At 38.5% G+C, this 10,409-nt stretch overlaps 1 long non-coding RNA gene across 1 annotated transcript in view; it reads right to left on the bottom strand.

Annotated features, from left to right (window-relative positions):
- Positions 1–289: 289 nt before the first annotated feature.
- The window catches only part of LOC139081139 (uncharacterized), a 51,216-nt gene continuing 41,096 nt past the window's right edge, over positions 290–10,409 (bottom strand). The window contains exon 4 of the long non-coding RNA XR_011536192.1: positions 290–500. This is a non-coding gene — a long non-coding RNA (uncharacterized lncRNA). The remainder of the gene's footprint in view (positions 501–10,409) is intronic.

Genomic DNA, 10,409 nt, shown 5'->3' with positions numbered 1-10,409 from the left:
ACATACGCTTGAAACAGCAAGGAACTGACTTCTCCCCTACAGCCACCAGACACCTTAATTTTAGCCCAGTGGATCTGTGCTGAACTTCTGTTCTACAGAAGTATAAGATAAATTCATATTATTTAAGCCGCTAAATTTTTTGTAATTTGTTACAGCATCCATAAGAAACTAATATAGACCAAGTAGAGATTATTCCAGGGAGCAAGCCTGGTTCACTATTCAAAAATCAATAAATATTGAGAGGGAACATCAGCAAGATGGTGTAATAGAAAACCCAAGACCTCCTTACCTCCACAGACACACCAAATCAACAGCAATGCACAGACCAATTCCCTTTGTGAGAATTCCAGAGACCGGTTGTGAAGCTCCTGCACCCCAGACAAGCATGAAACCAGGCACATGGAAGCTGGTAGGAAAATTCTTGGCACTTTCTTGCCATGATCTCTCCTCCCAGCACAGCATCACACAATTGAAAGGAAACTCCCAGCTCCAGCTTCTCCCTGGGAAAGGAAGGAGAGGACCAAACTGTACATCCAGTGTTCTGACTTTTGGGGGGTACTGCCTGATGGACTGGTTTCTGTCTTGCCTGAATCTGAGCACTGACAGGAAGGCATCCCAGGTTGGGAGCTTCTGAGAACAAAGGTGACAGTTTCAACTATGCACTCACTGGCAATAGCATCTCACCCTGGCTCTGCAGAGAAGGAGTGAGTGAAAACTCCCAAATCCCAGCTTCTCTCTGAGAGGTAAAGAGTTAGGGCATCTGTCCAATGTTCCAGTTTCACAGGGAGCTGCCCAAGGGACTGGTTTCTGTATCACCTGTCTCAGAGCACTGACTGGACCTTGCACAATTTAGGTGCCTAGGGATGGTTGAGAACAAAGGCAATGGTTTTGATTAGTATGCACACACTACGAGAGCCTCTCCCCCCAGCTCAGCATAACACTACTGGGAAAACTCACAGCCCCCAGCATTTTCCTGTAGAGGGAACAAAAAGACTGAAACATGTGGCCATTGTTCAGACTTGGGGGGGCGCTATGAGAGGGATTGGTTTCTGTCTCTCCTGCCTCAGAGTGGTAAAGTAATCTAGCATATTCTAGATGCTGGGGGAACACTGAGAACAAAAACAACAAAAAGCTGGGCGGTATGCTGCTGCTCCAGAAGACCCACCTTACTTACAGCAGACAGACAACAGAGGGAACAAAATTTTATGAATTTCTAAAAAAAAAACCCAGCAAACCCCTCTAATTAGTAATTTACACACACACAACTCCCCAATCAAAAGACAAACTGACTAATTAGATTAATTTAAAAAGACAAGACCCAATTATATGCTGTCTACAAGAGACTCACTTTAGATTTAAAGACTCACATAGGTTGAATGTGAAGGCTGGAAAAATATATTCCACACAAACGCTAATGAAAAGAGAGTAAAAGATGGCCATACTTATATCAGACAAAATAGACTTTAAATCAAAAACTGTCAGAAGAAATAAATGAGGATAGTATGGATTGATAAAGTGTCCATTCACCACAAAGTATAAGAATTATAAATATATATGCACCCAATATCAAAGTATTCAAATATATGATGCACTCATGGACAGAATTGAAGGGAGAAATAGACAGCAGCACAATAATAGTAGGAGATTTCAGTACCTCACTTTCAATAATGGATAGAATATCCAGCCAGAAGATCAAAAGGAAACAGAGGACTTGAATAACACTATAGACCAAATGTCTTAACAGACATATACAGAATATTCCACTCAACAGCAGCAAAATACATCATCCTTTTCAATCACACACAGAACATTCTTCAGGATAGGTCAGATGTTAGGTCACAAAACAAATCTTGAAAAATTTAAAAAGACTGAAATCATACTAAATATATTCTCCAACCACAATAGAATGAAACTAGAAATTAATAGCAGAAGGAAAACTGGAAAATTCACACATGTGGAAATTAAACAACACGCTCTGGAACAACCAATGGGTCAAAGGAGAAATCAAAAGGAAAATCATAAAATATCTTGAGACAAATGAAAATTAAAATACAACATACCAAAACTCATGGGATGCAACAAAAGCAGTACAGAGGGAAGTTTATAGTGATAAATGCATATGTTAAAAAAAAGGAAGAACTCAACCAACCTAACTTTACACCTTAAACAACTAGAAAAAGAAAAACAAATTAAGCCCAAAGTTAGCAGAAGAAAGGAAACAATAATAGATAGATAAAAAATAGATAATAAAAATAGAGCAGAAATAAACAACATAGAGAATAGAAAAACAATTGAAAAAATCAATGAAACTAAGAGGTTGTGTTTTAAAAAGATAAAACTGAAAAACCTTTACCTAGATTAACTAAGCACAATGAGATATCACCTCACACCTGTCAGAATGGCTATTATCAAAAAAAGAAATAAGTTTTGGCAAGGATGTGCAGAAATTGGAACCTTTGTGCATTGTTGGTAGGAATGTAAAATGGTGCAGCCACTACGGAAAACAGTATGGAGGATCCTCAAGAAAATTAAAAATCGAACTACCATAGGATCCAGCTATTCCACTTCTGGGTATTTATCCAAAAGAACTGAAATCACTGTCTCTAGAGATATTTGAACTCCCATGTTCACTGTAGCATTATTCACAAGAGCTAAGATGCAGAAGCAACCTACATGTCAATTGATGAATGAATGGATAAAGAAAACATGGTATGCACATACAAGCAAATATTATTCAGCATTAAAAAACAAAGAAATCCAATCATATGCAACAACACGGAGGAACCATGAGGACAATATTTTAAGTGAAATAAACCAGTCACAGAAGGACGAATAATGCATGATTCCACTTATACGAGGTATCTAAAGTAGTCAAACTCATAGAAGCAGAAAGTAGAGTGGTGGTTGCCAGAGGCTAGAGGGGAGGAGGAAATGCAGAATTGCTGTTTCACAGGTACAAAGTTTTAGTTACACAAGATAAAAAAGTTCTAGGGATCTGTTGTAAAACATTGTGCTTATAGTTAACAACACTGAACTGTACACTTACAAATTTGTTAAGAGGGTGGATTACATACTATGTGGGTTTTTTTTTTTACCACATTAAGAAAATCAATCAATATAATCCACCATATTAACAGAAGAAAAAAAGAAAATCACATGATCATATTAACTGATGCAGAAAAGGTATTACACAATATTCAATATCCATTCATGATAAAAACTCTCAGAAAAATAGGAATGGAGAGTAACTTCCTCAACTTAATAAAGAGTATCTACAAAAACCTACAGCTAACATTGCACTCAGTGGTGAAAGACTGAGGACTTTCCCCCTAGGATTGGGAACAAAAGAAAGATGTTCCCTCTCACTACTCTTACTCAACATATTTTTTTCCATCACCATATATATGTGCCTCTTTACCCCATTTGCCCACCCCAAAACCTCTTTCGCCTCTGGTAACCACTAATCTGTTGTCTTTAATATGTGCCAATTGACAATGTTCCAAACACTCATCAAGGGTTATGTCATTTAACTATCATGATAAAACCAAAGAAGATAGTATCATTATCTCCATTTTAAAGATGAGGAAACTGAGGCTCAATGAGATTAGGCAACTTGACTAAAATCACATGAAAAGGAAGTTGTAGGGCCCAGGATAGAACTGTGGCTTTCTGCTTCCAGAATCTTTGATTTTACCAACTGTGACTGAAGCTTAGATTGGAGTGTCCGTCCATCCGTCCGTCCATCCATCCATCCATCCATCCACCCATTCAACCATCCATCCATCCCTTCCTACTAAGTTTCACTGAAGCCCTGCTTGCCAAATGCCTGTCACGCTGCTAGGCACTAGGAAACAAGTGTGGGAAACCAGAATCTTTGATGTCGAAAGTCTTACACTCCAGTGGGCAGAGAAACATATGATTACAGTTAAAATATGTAATTGCAATTCAGTGATATTCAATGCTATGGTTGGGGAGATATATGTGCATTAGAATTACATAAAAAGGACACCCAACAAGGCCTTAAAATTTCAAGAGGAAGAGGCAACACCCAATCTAGGACTTGTAGGGAGAACTTGTTGTAGACCAAACATTGTGTGAAAAGTTCCAGGGAGAATTAGGAAGTTGGCTAGCTGAAAGTAGTTCAGTATGTCTGGATTAGGGATTAGAGATGCGGATAAGTGGCCTGGACCATCTTCAGTTGTTGTCTGAGGACAGTGAGTTGGATCAGAGAGTGATGGTCATGGATTTCTTTCCTTGAGAATCAGAAGGTGAGAATTTTAATTAGGAGTATACTGATTTTATATTGAACAGGTCCAGTAGGAGCTACTGGGATAAGGCTGTTGCCATTAACAGAAAAAGTAATACTGGGTGGAAATAAACAGTCCCCTTAGGAGTTTAGAGACTCTGGCTGCTACTCCCAGATATTTTGATTCAGAAGGTCTGGAGTGAGGCCTGTGAGTTGGTTTTGAAGGAAAATTTCCTCTACACTTACCTAATTCCCCAAATCAGAAACCCAATCTCTGGAACCCAAAAAACTGTAGATCATGAAAGGATTTTTTATTTTGTCAAGTGTTTTTTCTGTATCTGTTGAGATTATATTATTATTTTTATCTTTCATCCATTAAAGTAGTTTATCACATTGATTGATTTCCATATGTTGAAACATTCTTGCATCCCTAGGATAAATCCTTATCTGTTAGGGAGGATTTGAGCATGGCCTGAAGGGCAAGAGACAACTGAGAATTCCACTGTGTATATATGTGTGTGTGTGTGTACATATATATTATAGGGGCCAGCCCCATGGCCGAGTGGTTGGGTTCACGTGCTCCGCTTCAGCAGCCCAGGGTTTTGCTAGTTCGGGTCCTGGGCACAGACATGGCACCACTCATTAGGCCATGCTGAGGTGGCATCCCACATGCCACAACTAGAAGGACCCACAACTAAAATATACAACTATATACTGGAGGGATTGGGAGAGAAAAAGCAGAAAAAAAAAAGCAGATTGGCAACAGTTGTTAGCTCAGGTACCAATCTTTAAAAAATTTTTTGTTAAATTTATTATATATAAATTTATTAGATAAATAATATTTTTCTTATCTATTCATCCATCAACAGACATCTAGGTTGTTTCCATATCTTGGATATTGTGAATAATGTTGCAGTGAACGTGGGAGTGCAAATATCTCTTCAAGATACAAATTTCATTTCCTTTTGATGTATACCCAGAAGTAGGATTGCTGGATCATAAGGTAGTATTACTTTAAAATTTTTTGGGGAACCTCCATACTGTTTTCCACAATGGCTCTACCAGTTCACGTTCCCAGCAACCGTGAACAAAGTTTCCCTTTTCTCCACATCCTTTCCAAAACTTGTTATTGTTTTATTTAGGTTTCTTCAGAGAAATGACATAAATTTACATATTTATTAATTATGGGAATTAGTTCACATAATTATGGAGGGTGAGAAGTCCCACGATCTGCCATCTGCAAGCTAGAGAACCAGGAAAACAGATGAGTTATGACTGCCAGGAACACTACATACTCTCACCCCCAAATCTGCCCACAACTTAACCATTTTCACTGCTGTATGCATTAATTATAATGGATTTTCCATTCAGATAGTGAGTTTTGGGTCAAAACATTTTGAAGTTACTATAGCTTATATTCAGAATATGAGAATTGGATAATGAGTGATACCTGGACTTATATTAATACACTCACCACTGGGATCTCTTGTTTACAGTCACTGATATATGTTTGGTTCTACCTCTCCTTGGACTATGAGACCCTAGAGGGTAGAAAAATGGCCTTTTCATCTGTACATCACCACGCATAGCTCAGAACACCAACCTGCACAAAACGGGTATTCAAGACATGTTCATGGAAATATAGGATAGAAATGGAACATACTTAAGTAGTCAACCAGCTTCAGTTCTTAATTTCACAAATAGGAAACTGAAATCATAGATGGTAAATGTCTTCCAAGGTCATATAACTACTTAATTTTACTCCCAGGATTTTTATTCAGGACTCCAGACTTCCAGGGCAGAAGTCTTTCTATTTTGTACAAGTTGATAAAACATTATTTCTAGGTTTATCTGTGAGGGTGTTTCTGGAGGAGATTAGCATTTGAGTCAGTAAAGATCGCCCTCACCAATGTGAGTGGTCATCATCCAATTCATTGAGGGCTTGTATAGAACAAAAAGGTGGAGGAAGGGCAAATTGCTCTCTGCCTACGCTGGGACATCCATCTTCTCCTACTCTTGGATGTTGATACTCCTGGTTCTTTGGACTTGGACTGTGACTTACACCATCAGCTCCCCTAATTCTCAGGCCTTTGTATGGAAGTTGTAGTCAATGCAATAATGCAAGAAAAGAAAATAAGAAGGCATACATAGGAAGAGACGAAATAAAAATGTTTCTATTTTCAGATGACAATAATTTACATAGAAAATCCCAAGGAGCCTACAGGAAAAATCTCACGGAAGTTGTGAGCTCAGCAATGGCAGCTTACAAGATCAACATAAAAAAAAAATTGCATTTCTATATACTAACAATGAACAAGTGGAACAGAATTAGAAATACAATACCATTTAAAATTGCTCAAAAATGAAATACTTAGATATAAGTCTAAGAAAATATATACATGACTTATATGGCTGAAAATTAAAAAATGCTGATGAAGGATATCAATGAGGACCTAAATAATATGACATTGGTGAAGAGATACATATATCAATGGAACAAAATAGAGAACCCATAAATAGGCCCACAAGTATGGCCTGCTGATTTTTGACAAAGGTGACAAAGCAATTCAATGGAATAAGAAGAGCCTCTTCCACAAATGGTGCTGAAGTGATGGGACATCCATAGGCCAAAGAATGCACCTTGACCTCAGTCTCGAAACTTATAAAAAAAATCAACTCATAATGGATCATGGGCTTAAATGTACAACATAAAACTATAAAAAGTTTTAGAAGAAAACATAAAAGACAATATTTGTGACCTGAGGCTTGGTGACGAATTTTTTTTAAGTAATTTTATTGGGATTATAATGGTTTATAACACTGTGCCAATTTCTGGTGTACATTATTGTTTATTAATTCCTGAATATATTTCATTGTGCTCACCCCTACTAGTTTAATTTTTACCCATCACCATAAATATGCGTCCCTTTTTCCATTTCACCCACCCCCCTCCCAACCCCATTCCCCTCTGGTAACCACTAATCTGCTCTCTTTATCCATGTATTTGTTACTTTCCGCATGAGTGAAATTATGCAGTATTTGTCTTTCTCTATCTGGCTTATTTCACTTAACATCACACCCTCCAGGTCCATCCATGTTGTTGCAAATGGGGTCATCTTGTCTTTTTTTATGGCTGAGTAGTATTCCATTGTATATATATACCACATCTTCTTTATCCATTCATCTATAAAAGGGCACTTGGGTTTTTCCACATCCTGGCTATTGTGAATTGTGCTGCAATGAACATAGGGGTGCATAAATCTCTTTGGGTCATTGATTTCAAGTTCTTTGGATAAATACCCAGTAGTGGGAGAGCTGGATCATATGGTATTCATTCAGGGAAGGCCTACGCATCAACTGCAGGATAGAGCGGACAAACTGAAGAAAGGCAAACAAAGTGGGATCTTTAAAAGCTTCAGCAGCCTCCTGCTCAGTCTCCCATTACATTCCCGAGAAAATTTGAAAGCAGAGCCAGAAGCCTCAGGCCTACAAGTTACTATCCCTCAGTGTATGAGAGTAATCCTCCTCAGGGAGAAAAAAGTAGATGGACATTTTTCTAATTATTCATTCTTTACTCAGAAGGCTTGTGGTAAATAGCATGGCCGAAAGTCAAAGACCTCTTGGGGAACAGTTTCTATCCTTTGGTAACAAATATATTAAATCCTCTAATAGTTTTCATTTTTTTAAAATTTTATTTTAAAAATTAACATACAGTATAATTGTCCTTTTTTGATGTACAGTTCTATGAATTTTCACACATGTATAAATTCATAGAACTACCACCACAATTAGGATACAGTACAGTTCCACTACTCCAAAACACTCCCTTGTGCTGTCCCTTTGTAGTCACATCTTCCCCCTACTCTTAACCTTCGGCAACCACTGATCAGTCACTATAGTTTTATCTTTTCAAGACTGTCATACAAATGCAATCATACAGTATGTGACATTTTAAGACTGACATTTTTCAGCATAATGCCTTTGAGAATCATCCAACTGTATGTATCAATAGCTTATGCCTGTTTGTTGCTGAGTAGTATTCCATGGTATAGATGTAACACAGGTTAGCCATTCACCCATGTAAAGACATTTGGGTTGTACATGGTCTTTGCTGATTATGAAAAGAGCTTCATATGTACATGTACATGTACAGTTCTTTATATGAACTTAAGTTTTCATTTCTCTAAGTAAAAATACCTAGGAGTGGGACTGCTGGGTCATATGGAGAAATATATGTTCTATTTTAAAAGAAAAATCCAAATGATTTTCCTGAGTTGATGTACCACTTTGCATTCTCACCAGTAATGTATGAGAGCTCTTGGGATAAACATCACTAAGTCACCCCAAAAATCTCGGCACCCACACAGCTAGAGGACACCTGACATTGAACCCAAAAATAAGATATCTATATTTACCCTGAGGAATCAGTTTGTGCCTGCCCATGACTGGGCCCTCTACCTGTCACTCAGTATTCATAAAGGGTCTGCTCTCCATCTTTTGTACCCTGGCTCACACATTGTCATCGCACATCATGGACATTCAAACACAATGGATAGTATCATCTAACAAATAAAGCACGTGACTGAAAACAATGTAGAAAGTTTACGGAATAGGTCTCAAGTTCTACCAGGGAAAGAAAGATTATAGTAAACCGCAGTGTTGTTTCTTCCCCACCCCATCTTCCACCGTTCCCCTTTCTATTAATGGTACCACCATCCTTTAGCATTGACCATTAAACCACTCTATCATGATCCTATAATCCAATAAGCAACTTCTGTAGATCATAATTCTATAATGTCTCAGTTATATTCCCACACTATTATGTCTTACCTGGAATACTTAAAAACACTCCACCTAGATGACACCTCTTACTCTCTCCAGTGCATCTTTTAGATTACATCATTCTCAGATTTCCCCATAGCTTCACAAGGAAAATGTATGCACACACCTACATATCTGATGTCCAAAATTCCTCATCATGTACCCCTCTCATGGATCCTGCCATACAACCAGGCCTGCCTACAAACCACAGCCTGACCAGCATCCCCAATGGTGGAAGCATGGACCCCTACTACACTGCCTGGGCTATATCATAGCACTCCCCAGCTCCACCACTCATTTGCAGTCCTCATGGTATGGGAACACAGAGACCTCAACTCCCAACATGAAGACCCTTCAACCTCCTTCAACATCCAGACTGAACATTAAGCTCTGCAGCCCCATCTCCTTTGTTTTTATATATAATTATAAGCAGACCCAACTGTTTCCTGACTACCGCAGCAGCTACGATGAGGTCCTGGAACTTGATTCTTTGTATCTGTCTCAATTCAAAAGAGGCAAGTGTAGCTAGGCCTGCAAGTCATTGGTACCTGCACCTGTCAGTCTCCCCCCTAGGCGGCGTCTTTTTGCTGCCTCCAGGCTTCCAACACGCGTAATTCAGGGTGCAGTGCAGCAATTCTGACACTAGAGGCGGTGTTGCCTAACAAATAATCACAAGAGCCAGGATCATTCAGGAATTATCTGGGATTGGGCTTTAACTCTGAGAACGGAAAGGAGATTTCAAATAAAAACTACAATTACTGGCATGGAATGTTTTCCTCCCTCTCCTCTACATCCTGGGTTATTCCCTCTGTTAATGCCCCCAGGCTTCCTCCTAGTCATTGAAGATGGTCATACACAAACACCACACACACACACACACACACACAGCCCACGTCTGTATATTCTACCTCTATCATGCCTCTCACAGCAAATCAAGAAGTCTCCTAACTGCCCTTTCCACTTCCACTTCCTGAGTTTCTCAGGAATCCATCCACTATTGTCAATAGGTGGTTCATCAATCCATCAGGTCCTGACTAGAAACTTGTTGCAGCAAATTGGCAAAGGGGTACATGGAGAGACAAAGTGAGTGGACACTCTGTTATACATATTTTAAATTAAACTTTGCAGTTTAATTAAACTACAGTTGTAACATAAATTGTAAGAAATAATAGAGTTCACCTTTTTTAGATTCCACATATAAGTGAAATAATACAGTATATGCTTTCTGTGTGTTTGGCTTATTTCACTTAGCATAATGTCCTACAGGTTCATCCATGTCGCAAATGACAAGATTTCCTTCTTTTTTAAGGCTGAATAATATTTCATTCCCATTATACACCAC

This window comes from Equus przewalskii, chromosome X (assembly GCF_037783145.1).
Source record: "Equus przewalskii isolate Varuska chromosome X, EquPr2, whole genome shotgun sequence".
Lineage (NCBI taxonomy): Eukaryota > Metazoa > Chordata > Mammalia > Perissodactyla > Equidae > Equus > Equus przewalskii.
This window is presented reverse-complemented; position numbering and strand designations above follow the sequence as displayed.